The sequence below is a fragment of the Struthio camelus genome, chromosome 5, assembly GCF_040807025.1.
Source record: "Struthio camelus isolate bStrCam1 chromosome 5, bStrCam1.hap1, whole genome shotgun sequence".
NCBI lineage: Eukaryota > Metazoa > Chordata > Aves > Struthioniformes > Struthionidae > Struthio > Struthio camelus.
In genome coordinates this window covers 74,146,171-74,167,357 of record NC_090946.1, presented here as the reverse complement: position 1 = coordinate 74,167,357, position 21,187 = coordinate 74,146,171, and the positions used below count along the sequence as shown (strand labels likewise).

Genomic DNA, 21,187 nt, shown 5'->3' with positions numbered 1-21,187 from the left:
GGTGCGAGCCCTAAGAGCAAATCTGTGGTAGCATAGGCTGCCGAGCACTGCAGAAACCGAGGCATGAACCCTATTACAACTGTTAACCCAAGTCACCATGTCTTTGCTGATGTTGTTATCCACATCAGCTGGATGACTCTGTCACACTCATGCTGGGACAGGCAGAGCAGCGCCTTCTTTTTCCAGCCTAGCCATACCCACTGCCTAGCTGTCCCACGGGAAGATGTAGAGCTGATCAGCTCTGGGCAGCACTTTAAAACTGGAGGAGCTGAGTATTGTAGCTCGTTAAGTGAGCCAGGAAGACACAAAGAACTTTTGAAAGAGAGGCGAAAACAAACAAAGTCCTGGCTAGCGTTCAAAGACAAGACAGGCGGCTGCAATTTGCCGCTCAACGCGCAGAAAAGCTCATGAAGGCTTACAGAAACGTGGGCAAAGGGAGCTGGCTTTGGGAACCCCTAGTCATGACGGGCTCACATGACGCGAGGCGGGGTTTTGAGCCCCAGCTGCCCCACCCCGGGGCCCGGGCCCTGAATGACCCAAAGCACCTCATCTGTCACGGCGGGGACAGCTGTCAGCAGGCAGGCAGAGGCAGACACCGACCTGCGTCTTCCAGGTAGGCGCTCGCTTTTCACCTCTCTGCAGCGCAGCTTCGGTGCATTGCCGTGTCTACTGCGCTGCGGCCACTCCTGTAGCTGCAAAGGGGGCCTGGTGCGCTTGGAAGAACGCAGCTACTTGCTTCTCTGAGCAAAGAGTGCGTTAAGTATTTCTATGTGTCTGATAGATCTTTTCTCTCTGATCTCCAGCTGCTCGGGTTTGAAAATCTTGCTGGATATGTGTGATAAGATGACCAGTTTGTTTTATTTCCCTCCTCCTCTCAGTGCTGTCACTACAAAGAGTGGAAAGTAGTAACCTACGTGCTGCTGTGGCATGTACATTTGCTTTCCTTACAAATGCCTGCAACAGAGAGAGTGGCAAGGAGCTTCTTGAAATGGTTATGAATCATTGGATTTAGCTGGCGCTGACCCAGGCCCCCAGATGGGAGAAGAGGAGCTTTTTGTAAGCCCTTCCCACATTCTTGTGCAAATAGAAGGGATGAATGATCACCATCCCTGATGCCAGACAGTTTTCTGGGCCAAATTCATACACGAGTCTAAGAAAGCCAAGGGGAACTAAGACTGGTGTAGCTCTCCCTTCCTTCCGTTCCTTGCAATGACTATATTTCATATGCTCAGATCCTTCTGGGACTGCTTAGACTGACTTTGTGTAATTATTTTCATCCTTGGATTAAACAGGCCAAACATGTAACCTGGATCACAGCTTGCTGAGTTCTTATTTTACACCATATTTTGTTCCTCTGGCATATGCATTACACAAATTCTGTCTCTTCTAGACGGCAAAAGATTGGATGCAGATAGTTTTTTCAGAATAAAAGTCTGTCTTTGCTTGAGGATGACAATTCTCTAGCAATTCTTGCTGCTTTGTCTTACCTGAATACTTCAGTGGACCACGGAAAAGTCCTAAATCAGGCATCTACCTATGTTGGCTCTCAGTAAATACTGTATGACACCCCTCCACACTTACAGCATGCACAGTTCACTCAGCCTCGAGGCTGGGGGTGGGTAGATGTGACTTACTGTAAAAGTTTGCAATGACAACATCGTTTCTGACAGTTGTTCTCTGTCCTTCACTGCAAGCAATTGCTGATGAGTTGGGCAGAAGCGTACACATTCATGGATGTGCCTATATTTGAGGAATGTCCATATTCTAATTTTAAATAGAGAATGGTACTGAATGAAATTAAAGACAAAAGGATACAATGGTTGGGGGACCCCCAGGAGGGAGCGGTGGGTTTGAAATCAGCTTTTAGTTTACCTTGTTAGATGTGTGGGGCTTCTCAGTATAGGAGAGAGGATGAACTTCCAGTGTATCATGCTATGGAAAGTCCTACAGTCTGGGCTGTGTAGTCACACAGTATTTATTATGAAACGTATGACATGTTCCATCTGCTGCTGGGTCAGTGTCAACAGGTGCGGTCAAAATTAGAAACAATATTTATGATGTGCACCACCTTTCATTCTCCTGGCAAAGTGCCACTTTGAAGCGTAAAGCTTTCATGACTGACAATTATTAACAGCTTCTATGCGGAGCTAGAGATTTCTGAGCTTTCCAGGGGAATAACAATAGTTTCGAAATCTCCAGCTGAGGCTCCTCTGCATATTGGTCTTTCCTAACTTTTGCTGTGAGTGCTCAGGGTCTAAAATTGGAATTGCATTGTTTGTCCATCACTTGAGACACCTTGGCTAGAGAGACCTTACAGTCCAATTTCTACACCTACTATTAGCTACATGCGCAAAGTCTTCCTCTGATCTCTTCCCACTAAACTTGTTTGCTAGAATATTTGTAAAAATGCAGTTGTGACGGGCAGAGAATGTACTAGAAGTAAGTCTTAGCCATGTACCTGAGTGGACTATTTTCCACCAGCTCCCCTAGACTCCTTTCCACTTTGCTCTGCACCATAAATTCCAGCTTCTTTTCCACTGTTGGTGTCTGTCTGCAAGGGCTCAGGAGGTCTCCACCATACGCTCCTTCAGTCCAGGTGAAGATAACGCTTTCCTCAGCCAAGCTTTGACCAGGTCCAACCTATATCCGACCCTAACCCCTCCAGTAAATAGCACACTGCTGCGTACTGTGGCTTTTTTCAGCTGTGTCCTGTCCCCAGATGTGCACATCAGCAGGACTGGCCCCAAGCAGAGGCTAACCTGCTGCCAATCCCACCTTCCCCAAGAGGTGGGTGTTCCCCGCGCAGACAAGTTTTGGCCAGAAGCAGAGAAGTTTTAAAGGAAAAAAATAGGGCCACTGCATTAAGTTAGATAGCCATGAAAATCTAGCAGCCTGTGGGAAGGAAGACTGCTTCAGGCTGCTGGGTGTCTCCTGTTGGAGTTATCAGGAGAGTGTAGCCCAGTCATCTCACCAGCCGTGGCTCTAGTGCTGCTCTCTCGCTCTGCCTATTGCCTGGTCAGTTTGGTCTTCATATCATGACTCTTTCTTAAATTTCAGGGGTTGTCTTTCAGGTGAGGCTCTGGGTAACTTCTGTCAGAATGACTTTTTCCTCTTTACAGAGGAGTGGATGATCCCTGTGCCCTGGATGACAGTGGGCCTTGTTCTGCTGATTCCCAAACCTGTTCTGGTTCGTAGGCACCCCAAAGACTGTTCTGCAATGCTGTTCTGTTCTAACTTGTTCCCTTGCTAAAAGTCAAAAGCTCCCCCAGATTAAAAAAGTGTAAACTAAGAAGATGAAGGTTTAACGCTGTACCTGACTCTAATCTCTTTTCCAAGCTGTCAATTAAGATTTCACTAGGACTTCTTTTCTGTGCAGTTACCTGAGACCATTTCAACCATATTCTTGCTCCTCTGTCTCACAGCCCTTCTTCTCACTTTCTCCAAGTTTCCTGGAAAGTTAGGCAGGTGCCACAGAGTGCAAATAAATCCTCAAAGCTGTTGCTGGAACCTGCGCTCTCCCTCCTCCCCCAGATCAATGCAAGGAATTAGATTTGCAGCCTTGCTGAGATGTAGGTGTGAGACTGTAAATAAAACATTGTTCAAACTTGTCTGCAGTACCTATGGTTCTCTGAATTAATTGATTTTACTGTAGACTCATGCTTCTATTTAAAAGTGAATTGATGGCCCTGTCTCATCACTTCTTGGATGACTCACATCAGAAACCTTTTCATGGCTTTATAATAACATGATTACAGAGTGCACATATACAACATTTTTCTTCATGGTCTCGCAGTTTGTGGGACGTGGTGAGATTTTCACAGAGACCACACATGGTGGGATAATACAGCTGACTGTTGGGGTATTTGGGATGTTTCACTCTTTCTTCTTTCCTTTGCCAGTTTTAAAGATTCAGGTTGTTTTGGAGGACTTCCCATTATCTTTAAGAGGTTCTCGTTTCTCCTTGGTGTGAGATCAGTTTGGAAATTGAGATGGTTAATGGGCCCTTCATTTCTCTCTAAAGGCTCTTTATGACAGATCAAAGGGTATTGCCTTTTTGGCAAAGAGTGAGAGGATACTCAGGAAAGAGAATTTACAGTTTTTCTGCTGTGATTCCTTTGCAAAACGGGCTATAGAAATAGCCTTGAGCAGGGAAAGAATAATCTGAGGCCACAGCATTGTGGATGTGTTTCCAGAATTAGTTGTGGAACTGGAAATGCTGAAAGTAAGACTTGAATTTACAGCAGAAAGTCATCTCTGAGGGGTTCGTGCTGGAAATGTGGGGTGGCCTATGCAAGGTACTCGGTCCCTCCAGCTCCCGCTTACAAGTCAGCAGGAGGAAGGTGACAATATTCTTTGTGTTTCTTGCTGAACACCCTCCAAGTAGAGGGGCAGTAGAAATGCGCGTGAATGAGAAACCCTCTGCAATCAGCACAACCAAAGATGAAAGGAGGGGGGAACAGGAGGCGGCTAGATCAAATCTGCTTAATTGTTGTTACGTTGTTGTTTTTACACGCCATTAAAAATCTGCTGTGCCATCGTATCCCCATGTTCCCAGGGCAGAAAATAATTGCGCCTCCCTCTGCCATCAGACAGAGCTGAAAGACTTGGGGAAGGGATCTGCTGAACGGTTTCACACAGAGTTCACATGCCATTTTTACCCATGCGTTTTTTTCAGGATTGAGAGAAAGACAAATATTATTGTTAATGAGCTAAATTATTAGCCCCTGTAGTTGTACCTAGTTCAACAGAACTACAGACCTACGCCCAGTGAGGCCCGTTTTCCACACAGCATGAATCACTTGCTCAGGTTTTGTGCTCACTAGTTTCACGTTTTAATTTTCCATTCCCCTGGCTTTCCTCATCCAGATGAATAATGGACCATTTATAATATATCAACAATATGAGAGCATACGACTAGGGCTTCAGTCAGCGTAATCCCTCCGGACGGTTTGCAGCGCACGAACACGCTTCCTTTGTTTCGCAGATAAAACGCCTGTCGTGCGAAGCCGCGTCCCGTTTCTGCAGGGAAAAGCGAAGGGGAGGCCAGGCTGGCAGCTTCTCCCCTCCACCACTTTAAATAGCCCGCAGGAGCTGAGTCATGTAGCAGAGCCCAGAATGACGGGAGGTTCTTCTGACCGAGGGACAATACCAGCCACATTAGCAATTACAGATGGAAGACGGGCTTCAGGCAGCAGTTTATCGTGAGACGTGCTGAGCCTTTCTAGCACTGCAAATAAGTGCCTGGATAAACTTTCTTTGACTGCAAATAAATAGGCCTGCGTAACTGAGCTTCATTGTGTCGTACGAAGGGCTGAGCCTGCTCCTGCCGTCAGTCTGCATGTGGTTCTGAGATGACTCCCGTGGGTGTTTGTGTAGAGAGACTCGGGCACCAGGACTGAGCCCTCCCCGCTGTCTTGTGGCACTGTGGGACCTCTGGGCTGGCCACTGGCACCTTCAAAATCATCACCTTTAATGTATCTGGCTTTAAGGATAGCATGCTTCCCTTTATGCATGCTAAGACCTTCATTAAGGACTGACAGGTTAGCTTTAAACACGTGACGGAGACTAATTACGGTTTTTGCCCGCCTTTTTTTTCATCACACGTTTTCCTCCGCCATCTCTCTGTTGTAGGAGAAACTGAACGTCTGGAAAAGGAATAGCTTCTTGAACCCAGGGGCGCTCTGAGTTTGGAAACACGTAGGGTCAGCGCTGCCTGACTGAATCTCTCAGTATACAGATACAGTCAGCAGAAGAAGGTGATGAAGCGTGTGTATTTAGCCTGAAAAGGGAAGCATTAACAGAACTGCTTGTGAATGGCCATTTGTGTTTGCCGCCTGAGTCATTTACGTTAGTCATAGAGACGGGCCGGGAGGCAGCACACGTGTCGCCTGCCCAGGCCTGAGCCTGATCCGCGCAGCAGCCTGCGGCTGCCAGCCGGGCTTGGAGGGAGCTCAGGAGCTTGGGCGCGGGGAAGGGCTGCCTCAGCGATGCCATCGGGAGCCCTTCAGACACCCGTTTCAGTTCCTGTGGTGAGCGCTTGGCAGGCACAGAAACATGCACATAAACAAATTATCCCAATAACTTCTGCCTTACCCGTTTATGCATAGAAATACTCACTTGAAATAAGAAACTCTAAGGAGACTTTTTTTTTTAATTTTACAAAAAACAAAGGTGTTTAAACAGAGCTACCATATAATTAAGCTGACCAAACATGATGTAGAAAATAGTAAAGCAATACCTCTCCTCCCCTCCTTTTTTTTTTTTCGCTCTTGTATAATTTTTTTACTGGTCAACCTAGGTACCTCTTGGGATTCTTTTAATTTATAAAAAGATTCTTTAAATTAATAAAAATAATTTGACACAAATTCTGATTTTAAAAGGATATGTAAAAAGATATCAGTACTTTTTGATTTTGTTTCCCAAATACTTTAATCAACATTTTGGAAAAAACATTAAAATTCAAATCATCCCCACCCCCACCAAATACTTAGAAAAAAACTTAAAAAAAAATTAAAATAAATTTTTAAAAGCAAAGAAATGATGAAAAAAATAAGCACTCACATGAAATGGCAAGTTATGGAAGAATACAACTGGCTGCTGCTAAAGCTCAGAGTTTGCAGGACACTCTGACCCCAGAGAAATTGTTCTTCCTTGCCTCCGACCTCTAGACCATTTCTGACTCTACAGTCTTTCTTCTTAGCTCGTTTTTCAGTGAGTTTGCATCAGAAATTGAGAGCACTTCTGCTGGCAATACTCTGCAACGTATGATCTCTCCTCCTAAAACAACCTGATTTATTTCCTCTCACTTCATTGATTCCTATCTATGGACAAACGCAGCCAGAACCAGCAGAGCACTGTGTGCCATGCAAGACTGAACCGTGACTTTGTTCACCGCTATAGTGTCATTATCAAATTAGGAGGGATTAATTATTATATATAGGGTTGATTCTTTCAAGCAAGTGCCTGGCAGCTGAACTGAGAGACACCAGTGCAGTGGTGGGGAAAGGTGTTTTTCAACCTGTCGGTGTTGTCACCAGGACTCTCTTCTTTGGCGTCTGCCCTCAGGAAGGAAGGTGCTTTTCAGAAGGGACCCCCTCAGCATCTGAGCTTCAGCACCAGCCACCTGCCTCGGTGACTGCGCTGAGGCTGGGACAGACCTCTCCAGGTCTCCACTTCTCACGCAAAGGCTGTCTTGCTACTGAGTTCATAAGCTGAACCTGATCAGACTGATGAGACCTGCCCAGGATGAAGCCAACGTCACACCATGAACGCATCATGGAACAAGCCGACTTTTTCTTACTCGCTGAGAACTGTCATTTGCAGCTGGTTCCCCTTCTGGGGCTCCCACCAGCCGATGAAGCCAAGTAAATTGCAGTGCAGAAGGCAACGAAGCACCACGCAAGTAGGAGGAAGAAGGGAGCTGGTGCTCACTTGGTCTCAGTTTGAGGAAGTGTCTTCTGTTTTTGCAGTTTCTCAAGGTTTCTCAAGGGCCAGCTTCTACCTTGTGCCCCAACAGCAGGGCCAAACAGTGGCCACTGGTTATCCAATGACAGACCTAAAAGGCCAATGCACAGGCCTGCGTCAAAACAGCCTCAGAAAGAAGTAACTGGCAGAAATGTATCCCTGTGCTGGGAGCCACCGCGGGTGCTGTACAAACAGCCCTTTTCTGGGAGAGATCAGATGGGCCCTGTGAATATTGATGGCCGTGCCACCACCAAGGGTTTCGCAGAAACCCTGGAGCCAGAGCAAAGGGATTATTTCATTTTTAGTTCCTGGTTACTCCCTTATCTTTTGCATTTCAACAAATGTGCTGGCCAGTGGTTGTTCTGTAAATGCCATGGAAACCCCATGGCACGCGGTGAGATCATTTGCCAGTACTTTTTTTCTTTAAGATGTTTGCTTAAGAACCATTTTTAAGGCTTTGGGAAACAAAACTGAGGGAGGGTTCGCTCCGAATCATTTCCACGGCTGGTGACAGTCTTTGTCATAAGACCTGTCTATACAAGTCCCCACAAAAAGCAGTTCAACTTTGCAAAAGTAGCAAAGGGTGCAAGTCTGTTCCTCAAATTTTGTATGGGACTCACCCCATACTACCCCTTCGCAGGGCGACTGGAAGAGAGCCAAAAAAATCATACTGAAGCACCCAAAGTCTTGTTTTGTTATAACAACTGAACGCTTTTGCTTTTTTTTCCCAACGGTATCTAAACGAGTGCATCAGAAGTTTACACTTTTTTTTTTTACCAGTGTCTGATTTTTATATGTGACCTAGAAACATCAATGGCAACATCCTTGCAACTTTTAGTTTGATAAAGTGTCTTGATCAAATACAACAAATGTCCCACAAAGACATTTTGTCCTTGTTGGACAAAAAATCCAACAAGGATTTTTAAAAGTACCTTTTTCTAAGAAATCAGAAATACTCACTACATAATTGCTCAAAAATGCAGAACTTTGGAATATTGCACTTAGAGTTTGGCAGGTCTGAGGGTTTTCTCTGGGTTTCCAAACTGAAGAAAATTGAACATCTTGAGCTGGTGATAAGCAAAAGTACCAAGCCTGCGGCAAGCAACAGGCCTAAGTAGTACAATGACACTGTAGAAAGAGAAATCATTTGTTTCCGATCATTCCTTTTTCAGATAGTTGAACATTGCTACCTACTGCAATCAGGTTATTTGTGAGTATTTAACACGTATCTTTGAAACGACGCTTTTGTTCCCATTTTGTCTGCTGTTTGTCACTAATTTTCACTTTTCAAGGAGGAGTCTGGTTCTGCCTTCTGTCCAGTGTTGCAAAGTTTTGAAATAGTAAAATAATAAAGGTCCAAAGTCAGCCAGCTCTGAACGCAGGTTGAGCAGAAAATTAATAGCAGAGAGAAGGGAAAGAGATGGTTGGGGGGAACGTGGGATAAATCTTAACTTTTAATTAAAGCCCTCCGCAGCGCACAACCCCGAGACCGATGTGTGCTGGGAGACCAGGAGGACATTAATTGCTGCGTGACCAGTTCAGCCAGCATGCGAGGAGCGCGGCAGGCTCTGGCTCTGCTCTTTTTCGCTCTCCAGCTTTCATGTCCGGTATGAGCTAACGCACAGCAGATGGGGGCAGGAAGGGAGCACGTCCAGGAGGACTAAAGTTCGCTTTGATTCCTGCCTGGGCCTTGCTCGTTGCAGCACTTTCCCCAGGTCGAGAGTTAACTTCAGTGTCCTGCACATAGCAAGAGACCGGCAAAGGAGCTTTGTGGAGGGGATTGTGTCTGCGCAGGAGCTTTAAGCACAGACCCGGATTGTCCATGGCCACGGCTGTGCTACCGGTTAGTCTGGCTGGCTCTTTTTTTTCTGGTTTGTTCTGGCTGTTTCAGGACAGAAAGTTAATGTTGGCACTGCGCGAGCCAGTGGAAAGGCGTTCGGAGGACAACAGAGCCCATGCCCCGGGACAAAGTAAAATGGTCCAGAGTGAATTCATTTCCTTTTTCTACTTCTCCTGTTAATGAAAGGATCAGTCTTGGGAACGTCTCAATTTGTTTCATTTCTAGCTAATGCTTTCTCTGTTGTTGATGTTTATGTTTTTTTTTTTTTTAATTTATGCCGTTTCCATTTTATGCCGATCAGCATTTTTAACTTCCTTTTTTTATTTTTATTTTTTGGTCATCAGCAAGAATATTAACCACTAAAGTGAAAACAATAGATGTAGGAATCCCAGAAGAAGACATTTGACCTTCTTAAAATACATAGCCCCACCCTGGGTTTGTTTGTTTTTTCCTTCAGCTTGGCTTTTATTACTCCGTCCCTCGATATCGTGGACTTGACATTTGTTTATCTTCACAAAGGAGAAATCTATTCCTACGTGAAGTACTAGCGGTTGCAGTGTGCTGCCAGCGTACATGCAGGTAGCGATGGTAAAGCCTAGCAAGAGCAGGTCGACACTAGAGCCACTTTCGAGTGAGCTTGCTGGTGCAGAAGCCGTAAAGAGCAAAAGAAAAGACTAATCTATTTGGAGGACAGATTCCAGTTAGGTTACAAGACACGTGAATGACACCCTTTCATTATTATTATTTTTTTTCCCCCAAATTCATCTGAACTGACTAACTTCAGAATGAGGTCTTTGAGTCCAATACTGAGGCTTCTTAAAAGAGGCAGTGATGAAACCTCATTTCCATACCTGGCTCTCTTTCTGTTTATGAGGTTATATGCCTACCTGCAGCTGGATGAGTTTTATGCAAAAAACTGTTGAAGCAAATCAATCAAATTAATGGTTTATGTATTGCAAAAGAGAAGAAACTCAGAGGAAGTCTGTGTGGTTGGCTGGTGTACCTTTTTAGTTCAAACTAAATAATTATTTTTTATTTATATATAATATATATATATATTTATATATAATATATATATTTGGCTCTGTGTCTTACCAAAAGAAGAAGATTCATGGGAGATAAAGCATAGGTGATGGCTGTAGATTGATGATTAATATTATATTTACCTTCCCCTGTGCTTGTTCTGAGAGTTGGTGGTCAGATTTCTCCACAGCTGTCTATTCATTCCTGCTGTTACTAGCTTGATATTCAATTCCGTTTGCTCTTCTGCATCTTCTGTTCACACAGCTCTTGGTTTTCCCTTCATTTTTCTTTCTTCTGTGGTTCTGTCCCTTGGCAGTCCATTTCTGTTTAAGCCAGAGGTCCACAGTTTTTAACTCCTCTCTGAATTGTGCTGACAAGACCGCTTCACATAACTGGTCTCCTATGCTGCCCAGTCTTCTCCTCGACTTGTGAAAGTCTGTGACCTCATATTTTTCCCCGAAATGCCTCAACATTCATCACTGTTAACAAAGAAAAGGAATAGAAATGATTGCACATACATCCTCTGCAATACATTAGATGAATTTATGTTATAGAGCATGTTTGACTGTATTCTCAGCAAACATTTTGTCTCCTTCTCTTTGAACCAAAGACAAGAGAGGAAAATACCGATCGGCTTTCATCTCATTTCACAATTGTTAGTAAAGCAGCACACCCTTATATGCAGGCCTAATATCAGTCCATTGATGGGTGAGGGTGTGAGTAATTGAAACTCATGTGTGTTGTTCTTGTCATTTTATTGTGCCTTCTCAGCCCTACCTGCAAACTGAGTAGAGAAAACAAGTTGTAATTTAGGGAGCTGCGAAAAGGGGATTGTAGGTGGAGGAGAGAAATTTGAGATACAGTCACGCTCCTTGGTAAGGCAATGGAGCAGAGAGGAACTTCCACTATTGCCTCAGCCTAATTCAGAGAGTTTTTCTTTTAATACAAAGACATCTGTCAAGAAGAGTATATCCACTCATTTTGTTATGCAGAATTCATGGCTAGCTGAAAGCTGCTATTTGGGCTATGCCCAGTGAATAAGCCAGCTCTGTTTTGCTGGAATCATTTGGAGAACTGGAAATGACCAGTTTGGTATCATTTTTAATAGCTCAGTAGAAAAGTAATTGATTCCATAAACATTGTGCTAGCACACTGTTTTTTTTTTAAGCAGACATTAGTGCTTACATGTTCGGCTCTGAGATGAAAATGGAAAAAAGCCAGTGACAATGCATGTAGATTTCCCAATACTTTCAATAAGGAATATACTCATGTCTCCCAGGTTTATGGCTTTCCCTTGTTCTTTTTTTGCAGAAAAACAGTTGGCTTCTGTCAAGTTGGCCATAAGTTTTTTCTCTTGTGTGTAAAAAACAAAAGAACAACCCATAAATATATTTAGCAAAGACAGCTTGAATAAAGTGTTGAACGGAGACTCAAACACACTGCTGCTGTTACACATGCAGTCTGTGCCCAGTTTGAGTACTGCTGGTGGCATCGCTGGCTCTGCAGGTGGGAGCCAAATTTCTATGTCCAAACGAGCTGTCGCTGCGCTGTTCCCTGCTGTCAGGTTAGGCTTCTTGTTCTGGACCTCACTATAGTCCCGTGGTGTGAGCAAGCAGCGCCAAACTCCGAAACACCCAGTTTGCCAGTAACAACCCAAGCTAAGCGCTAAGACATCTGCCAAGAACAGTCAATACATTCATGGTGTTATGCAGGATTCAGTCCTAGCTGAGAGCTGCTGTTGGAGTCACCCTCCCCCGGCGAGCTGGGGACATGGTGGGGTGGGCGGCATCTGCCGCTGAGCGATCGGCGGGAGGGGGTAAGGTCCACCGCGCTCGCTGGAGCTGGGCAGAGAAACGCGGAGGGCAGGAGAGGAAGCCCAAAAACTATCCGCGCAGCCTCTTCTCCGTCCTTCCCAGCCCTACCTCACTACATTAGCTACCTCCAGCTTATTTTTGCTTCTCTTGATGCGGTTGGCACGATCACTAGCAGACAGTCTGTGTGCATATGACCTGCACATGGCAGCAGGGTGTATAGACCTGCACGTGGCAGCAGGGTGTATATTAATTATATAATTAATAGGTAATATATATACTTAATTACGCAGAAATATTTCCAGAACTGGCTTTGATATAAATACTGTAGTTCTGTACAGATCCAGTTTTCAGATGATGTCTGTGTTAAGCATCCACACAAAACGGAGGCAGAGCTATCCGCTCCATTTTCCCAGCCGGATTTCCATACGCCCTCTGTAGAAACGGTGCGTGCCCGTTCTAAAGCTGGGTCCACGGATCCCGGATCTGCACAATTTCAGATGCAGAAACATCTTCAGAGCCTACAGCATAAAAATCCCCAGCACTACAACATCTGCCCTGACATGAAACGAAGCTATTCGGTAAACACCAGCATTTTCCTTTTGCTAGCGTGTTTTTTGCCTGCTCATGTTCTGCTCCGGTGTGTTGGCAAAGCAGTCGGAGCAATTGCAGGACACTGCCAAGGTGCTTGTGTGTTGTTTGCATTTTGCTCTCTCTCACCTGACACGTATTTGACAGCATGCAAACAAGTAATCACATACCTTTGTGAAACAAGCAAGCCCTGGCCGAAAGTGTGTTGCTGTGATTTTTTGAAACTTAAGGCGAGAGGGAGGAATCAGCTGTATTATGAGTTTCTTTCTTTTGCTGGGGGTGGAGAGATAGAAAGCAGCAGGAGCGAGGAGGGGCTGGGGATTTTAATAAATCAGTTTTCTGCTGGCATTAAGGGGCTTTCGGTATGCTTTAGTATCATGACAGAGGGCAAAGCGCACCGGCGCTCTCAAGCTGCAGGTCACGCTCACTGCCGTGCAAGGTCTGTCAGCTCGCTGTTCAGTTTTTTGGAAGCAATGAAAGAGTTGACAAGAAATGACAAGCAGAAATGAACTTAAAGAGGACGCTGGAACAGCCTTGAAACACGCTTGAACCGTGCTGCTGTGACAGACCATCCCCTGCGCCTGTGCGCGCACGCTTGCAGGAGAACTTATTAATATATGTACTGTTAATTACCCACTCATGTCCTGAAGCAGGGCCGGGACTGAATTTCAGGAAAGGAGATGTTTGCTTTGCACGGGGCGCCCACATCCCATCCATACGCTCTCGGGCCCCCCCCCCCCCACCCTGCGCTGGCTCATGCCGGCAGCCGCGGGCCCCGCAGGCCCGGCGCCGATGGGCGCCCCTAGAGCCCGGCTCCTCCGCCCGCCCCGCCGCGGCACAGCTGTTGCCTCGGCGCGGCGGGGGTTGGGTTTCGCGGGCGGTCCGGTGCGCGCCGGGGCGCGGGGCGAGCAGCGAGCCTCACCCCGGCGCGGCCATCCCCTCGCCGGCGGCCGAGCAACGCCCCGCTCGACATAGAAGGAAAATTGTTTGCCGAGTTTCTGCCGCAGCGCTCGGGAGGGCGTGGGGAGGGGTGAGAACGGGAGAGAGGGAGTTTAAGGCCGGCTCTGCACGCCTGTGGTGGGCTGTTTCAACTTCAGGGCAACTTTAGAGAACTTCAGTTTATTTTCGGTAAGTTTTTGCTTTTTCGAAAAAAACCCTCTCTCTTTCTCTCTTGATTTATGTCTGATGCAGTTTGCACAAGTTGGCAGTAGGTGATTTAAAACTGTTAAGCGGTGGGGGTGTGTGCATTTTGCGTCCTTTGATCTGGAAGCTGGACATTCAGAGTATAAGGACAGAACGCTGCCAGCTGCTGCGCTTGATCAGTGAAACCTGCAGAAACTGATACTCCCGGGGGAAAGCGTGTCCCGAGCTTCATCTGAGGTGCATCACACCTGGCCTAAAGTTTTATCGCTTTCTCGCATGTGGGAAGATATGCCATCAGGGATGAGCAAGTGTGCTCAACCAGCTAAATAAGCGTGTGATCTACATTTGTAGCGTAGCAGATTTCGAACTTGTGCATGAAGCCTTCCAAAGCCTGCAGAGGGATGTTGGTTCTCCGTCTGATACACACCCCTCCATTCAGTAATCTCTATTCCAGATCGTGCACGTTGTTTTTCTTACTTCCTCTGTTGGTGTACTTAACCCATCCTATGATCTGAAATGTGGTGACACCCTCTGTATCGCACAAAGAGCCTTAGTCCCAACTGTTGCAGTGAATTGCAAGGTGCAAACTGCAATTTGTTTACGGTGAGGTTTATTTATGATGAATATGAGTTTTGTTTTATGTGCTTTCCCCATACGTGTATTTGGATTTTTATAGTAGCTGTGCTTCTACAAGAGGAATTCTGTTTGTGTGGATATTATATCTCAATAAATACCATTTGCAATATATATATAGCATCACAATATACTGACTTGGCACTAGAGCCTCTGTATGTTAGTGGTATTTGAGACTAAGATTAACTGTGAAGAATTTAAAAAACAGAGACCCATAACCTTGTGAGTACAAGTGGGATCGTGCATGTCTTTGCTGTGAGTAATTCACAAAACATTAGGATATGTTGGGTAAAGTTTATCTGTCCACCTGTCCAGCTTCTTTGCCCCTCCGTGTACCTTAATTCATCTCTGATTCTCTGACCATATGAATTCACATGATCTGAAGTAGGATTTGTAGCTGTGGCCACCTGAAGAAGGATGAAAAGTACATGTTCTTAAAGCTTTGATAGAAAGTAGAAAAAGCATCACTCGCAGGAGAGAACACCGAAGGTCTGTCCCACTACAACAAAAATAATCATTCTTATTTATCATTTACGAAACAAGAAACACTGAAATGTTAAGTCTAGTGTGTGACTCTCGTAAGAGATACAGTACTTTGGTTATGATCACCTGCTGCGTGCCTGAGGGAAATCTTTAAGTATTGCTTCGCTGTATATTTTACTATAGCAAAGAAAAGCCATAAGGAATTTTGCAGATCCAAACAAATTGAAGGAAAAGCAGCTTACAGCAGGCACTTTGCTTCCAAAACCTATCTTAAGATAGGTTAAAAGTCCAGCATGAAACAGTTTCAGGAGTTTAGCAGCATAAGAGAATACATCACGTCTCAGAATTTACTGGGCTGTTTTATTAGTTATGTTTAAAATGATAAGTGTGACTGGAACTTTTAATTGCAGTAACTCTATAACAATGGAGTTAACAATAACTCTTTATAAACTGTGAAAACCGTAGATCTGCCCTAGGTCCTCTGCGCTGCTGACGTATTCCATAATAGCTGTAGCTTTTCTGTGAAAGCATGTAGATTTGTTAGCTAAAAGTGCATTTTACTATCTTTGGTGTGGCACTCTTGTAAAGTAAACTCTACTATTAGGTTTCGAGGCTTGTGTAAATCTTCTTTGGCTGAAGTCAGTTTGACTGTAGTCAGTGCTCATAAGTAATTCACTGGAGATGGCTGCATTCCCATATCGTATACCGCGGGTGTTTAAGTCTTTCAGTCAGACGGGGCAGTGCTAATTTCTTAGCATTGATTCACCAGGAGTTTGGAGATGGTGAATATTTTATGCTTTTAATTGTCTTGGCCGCTCAGACTGTATTCACAACTATGAGGTCAACGTGCCTCTTTTTGCTTTTGGCTGTACTTGAAGCTCATCCCTGAAACGAAATCCAGCAGCCTGTAGTACATGGTCAGGGGAATAGCTATAATCTGAGTTAACCTCCTGTTGACTTCGGAGGTTTGTGCTCGGCGAGCAGAGGCCGGGCTCCGAAACCCTTCTCCAGGAAGCAACGCCAAGAACGTCAACAGCACTTTACTTAAAGCTGTCAGGCTCTTGTCAGCGCCAGCGAAGGGAGTGGGACCTGCAGAATCTGGATCGTACTGAAGTATCACGTCTTCCGGGAAGCCACAAGAATGTATATTCCCCTGGTTTGAACCTTTAAAGATGCACAGAGGTGTTTTGTTTTTTTCCTTGAATTTTCTACTAGAGCAAAGAAGCCAGTCAGTACTATGCAAGTGTAAAACATTGCAGGATCTAAGAAAGATGTGTGTGGGATTCCTCATGTCAAAAGAACTGAATAAGCAGAATATAAATCAGTGCACCTGAAAGGTGTGAAAGTAACATAAATGTTTAATCTATTTTTTGCACCTGACTGGTTTTGCATTCCGTAGTGTCCCCCACATCAGGAAGCAGTAAAATATGCACTGGAAAAATCAGGGTTTCCACCTCTGGAAAAGCAGCCTGCTGCGTTTCTGGGCTTTATGTTGCAGATTCAATTCGGACTGGAAGGAACGCATAAGGTCTCAGCGTTAGACCCTGCTCTGCATGAAGAGAGGGAGACCTGACCTTCTGCACAGGCACACGCAGACTGAGCAAGAGCAAGCATTTTTTTTAAAGCCGATTGCCTCTTCTCTGAATTCCAGTGCGCTCAAAAACTGTTTTCCGGACAACATCATCTAACAACTGCAGCCTATTTCCTCTTAACTCTAACTTCCGCTCTGCCTAACACGCTTTTCCCCCAAAGCCAAGGCTGCGCGGCATGCAGCGCCGAGCAGCGTAGTGGGATTTGGCTCCTGACTGAGCTCAGGTTAAACCCTGCCAAGCCTAGGGCAGCCTGGGAACGCGCTGGTCGCCATCTCTCCACACACAACAGAAATCAGGACAACGCTCTTGTGTCAAGAAGCATCCTTTGGATGATCTGCAGCTGTGCCTAGCCCCTGCACAGGGGGATTAAAGTTGCACCTAGGGAAATACCCTGAATCCACATGTTAGCTAATGTCTCTTGCTCAGGAATTTAAGGTCAAGGCTTGTTATAAGACTGGAATTTATTGTTTTATGTTGGAAAATAAGACTCCAGGCCAGGAGATGACGTTTCACGTGCTAAATACTTCTCACCAACACTTTTACTTCCTCAAAGGGTGCGGTAGGTGGATAAATATTTGAAAGCAACTGCCGTCCTGCTGCGGAAAGTGGGCCCTGCAGTTTGCGATCAGGGAATGGGAAGTCATGGATTCACCCTCCAAATCTGACTGAATGCATTGGTCCAGCGGGGCTGGAACAAGTTAAAATACTTTGAAGCTCTTGCTTCACAGAAGCAGTAAGCCAAGGTAGCTGCTAGGGGACCTACTTGCTCTCAGGGGTGCCGGGAGCGCAGGGAAGCAGGTCCCAGGCTGCGGTCACAGCCCAAATCCAGCAGAATTGCAGGGAGCAGGAATGCGAGTGCCTGCCGAGGAGCAGGCACGGAGCCCTTCCGCTTGATCCGCCCAGTCAAGATAGCAGTGTCTTCAGAGGGCTAAGTTATCTGTTTCTCAAAAACACAAAGGAGGAGATAAGGTTTATATCATTTCCAAGCCTGCTGATAAGTGCTCGAGGCTCCGAAGACGTAGTAGCTGGTCTTCACTGTTGGCCAAATGTTATTTCTCCTCTGTTCTTAAGAGAATAAACGCCACTTGATTTTGATAGCGGTGGGCTGCATCTGATATGTACCGCCAGGGGAGCAGCTGTTATCCTTGCAGTCATCTGATTTTGAATACCTGCCCGCTGACCTCTCACCTCTCCCTCCTTGAAGAGTGGTATGTTTGAGGCACCAAGGCTCTGCCTTGGTCTCCCAGCACTGAAAAGAAAAGCCTCAAGCTGCAAATATTTCATCAGCTGCTACAGACATAAAATCTTCTGCCTTGCAGTGAGTCCTGAAAGCTCACATGTTCTCCCAGTCCAGCCACCCCTATTCTTGCTAAGTACACTGACACTCTGTCCCAGCCCTTGAAAGATAATGTTGTTCAGCTTCCCACAGGTCATCTCTTCATTTATTTGCAATGCAATCTGCCCCAGCACCCAAACTTTTGACTCTCAGCCACTCACAGCGCTCTACTTTTCCCTCAAAATAAGTGTGTGCCAAAATTTTTCTTTTCCCTGCCTCACCCCATTCTCGTTTTAGTCTTAGCAGAACTATTTGGAGGACTGAAGTGAAGAACGGAAATCTTAGAATGGACGAGAAACTCAAAGGGCACACACAGAGGAGCAAAAGTTAGATTTTAGTGGAGACTGGGCTAATACCTACATAGCAAAGAACTGTTTTAACTGATGTTTGCATTATATTCCACAGGGGAAATAAAGTCTAAGTAGGGAGAGGCATCGCTATTTTTAAAAGTAGTTGAGAAACCATTTTTTGGTGAAACTCAAAGAGGATAACAGCTTTTCCTCAGATCAGCTAAGCATCCAAGAGATTGGGGATTTTTTGTCTGAAATGTGTGCAGGCTTATCAGAAGGTATGTGAGCTGAAGATCTGTGAAACTCTCATGAGAAAGCTAATGGCTGTGATTGCTGATGTTTCCTGGTGTGAGCTGAGCTTTCGCTATTTCTGCTTTTAAAATCAGCTGAAGCACAAGAATGCAAAAATGTCATTAAACATTCCCCAAATATTTTCAATGTTCAGAATATGTCAGAGTTGATCTGATTCATGTTTTAGTGAAAGGTTGCATTGATTTTTATATGAACCGCGTCTCTTCACGCTCCTTGAGGTTGACTTTTTCACATAAAGGGCTTGATTATGAGAAAAATTATTTTTGCAATAAATAGCTCAGACAATTCAGTGCCTAATTAAAATAAGCAGTTAGTCAGAGCCTGTTTTGGAGGCTAACTGAGTATTTTCGCATGGGAATGACTACATGCAGGATTTGTACTCATAGTGATGGATGGCTACAAAGGCAAATTGTGTGTGCAGTTGTGAGTCTAAGCTCTTATTAGTCAGGGTTTCTATGAATAGACTGGCAGTGCTAGAGTGCTTACTGAATGGTGATATGTTCTTAGGCTCTTCTTTTGGCACATGTGTAGGACTAGAGAATTAATGACTGTATGAGTGATGCAAAAACAGACTTTTGAAAGATATTTCACGCACATTTTTAAGGGGACATTTCAGTTCCTTTAGTGATTTATGGAGCTGGGTGGAAGTAGAAGCCATATAGAATGGTTATGAAAGGAATACATTTAGTGATAGCCCGTGAGCTAGATCTGTATTTGGATTGAATGTTCACAGTGGATTTAACAACTGCTTCAGTCAGTCTATCAGGAATCTGTGAATGAAATGGCTTGGATACAGAGAACTGGAGAAATCATATTTTGCTTTTTAAAATTATCCTTCCTCAGAGATTAAAAAGAAGCTTTTGGATAACCATACTGGGTTATGGGAGGAAAGCTCATCACAGAGATTAGGGCATTAATTACATAATTATAATGTATATGTTATATGATGTACCAACCAAAGATATAAACCTTATTTATTCAAAATGAACCTTGAAGCCCAGAGAATAAGCCTAGCTCTTGCAGATAAGCTCAGGAATGAATGTAATCTCCTAAATATTCCGACTTGTTTCACAGAAAGAAAACAGGGAGCTCAGTGCATGTGACAGCAAATCATCCCTGGTCCTCATAGCAAGGAGAGCACTGCAGCTGTTGGCTCCGTGGACCCTGGTTCTTCCCATCAGGAATCTCCGAGGAGCCCAAGCAAACTTTCTGCAGCACATTTGCAAAGGAGCTCTGCTCTGTGTTTCCCCTTCCTTCTCTCCCTCCCTTTCCCCCTTCTTCTGCTTTGCTACCTTGAATAGACACTCCTAGTCCGGCCGAACCGCTCACTTCCCGACTGCATGAACAGCCCAGGTCTGCAGGGCTCCTCCAGCAGGAGTGGGCCATCCTTCCTGGTCCAGTGCTGATGAGCACAGCAGCACTGAGTCTGTGGGCTGTGCGTGGACACGAGGGATATTCATGGTCAGAGGCCCTGCTGCTCAGAGAGTCTTAGAAAATACGAAGCCCCAGAGTGGTATGGTATCAACTGCTGTAGCTGGGGGGAAGGTGGTAGCACAAATGCTTGTGTGGAGGGCAGCAGTGCTTTGTAGTTTCTGAGCCAGCATTCATAGCTGCTGACAAATGCAGCGGCGTTTACTCTATGTCCGATCAGTGCCTTACATGATGATGTTACAGTCTGGCTAAGGGCTCTGGAGCACATTGCTATCCAAATGTTCATGCAGAAATGTCTAGCTCTCTTGGTTAAAAAAAAAAAAAAAAGTGATGCATTCCTTCTTTTTCCACATAGGACCCTGGGTTGTCCAGGAGATAACTGTACAGTGCCAAATGAGAGCAGCAGCAGGGGAGGTTGTGGCAGGCAGATGGCCCAGCAGATGGGTTGGTGGTTCATTGGTGGTGGTGGGGGGGTGTCTGCATGCATGCAACAGCGCTCGGCCCAGCAGCTGTGGTGCCAGCAGGAGGAGTTCAGCACGCTCATCACCAGCGAGGTGCAGGAGAGGAGATGGAGAGGTTGAAGTAGGAGGGCCAGATGAACTTGTTGGATGATAGTTAATGGAATTGAGAAGTAGGGCATGAGTAGGAAGAGTTTGTGGGAAAAAGTTGATTTCTTTTTCTCAGTTTTTACAGCTTTTTTTCTGAAGAAAAGCTTAAATTCATACAGCTTGCATGAAGGAAGCTTATGACAGGCCCACCTTGAGGTCTTTTGCAGGCTGGTATCTCAGGGGTCAATCTGCCCAGCAGTCAGAGAAGACAGCCAGGTATGGAAGCAAGAGAGCCCACAGTGTGCCCCACAGCCAGACTCCCCCAGTGCCTCAGCAGGGTCACCTAAAGGTGCCTCCAAACCTTTTCTGCTGCAGTGGTGGAGTCAAAGACAACCGTGGAGCAGGGACAGAAGCGAAAGGCAGGGAAATGAAATCAGTGGTGACCCTCTGGGCTATTTCTCAAGGGCTTTGGGAGGGCAGGGCTGCACACCCATATGCAGGCACGCAACAGTGAGTAACAGCGTGGGTGAAACAACCTACATACCGTGAACCCCTTCTTCGGCACCACAGGCAGCAGCCAGCGAGCCCAGCCCAGGGGCAGCTGTCTTGAAGAAGTTGCATCTGACCATCACGCGTGTAGATGCATTGGGACATACTCACGGAGATGTGCAACAATCCTCGCAGCCATCA

The 21,187-nt window shown here is 45.4% G+C and overlaps 1 protein-coding gene across 3 annotated transcripts in view; it reads left to right on the top strand.

The window, feature by feature from the left end:
* Window positions 1-560: 560 nt before the first annotated feature.
* The window catches only part of AHNAK2 (AHNAK nucleoprotein 2), a 66,612-nt gene continuing 45,985 nt past the window's right edge, over window positions 561-21,187 (top strand). Inside the window, exon 1 of one of the 3 annotated variants that reach the window (XM_068947260.1) lies at window positions 561-613. The gene's annotated coding sequence lies outside the window, so the exon portion shown is untranslated. Of the gene's footprint in view, window positions 614-13,470; window positions 13,858-21,187 lie in introns of those variants that run through there. The other 2 variants (XM_068947259.1, XM_068947261.1) reach the window with 2 other exon arrangements.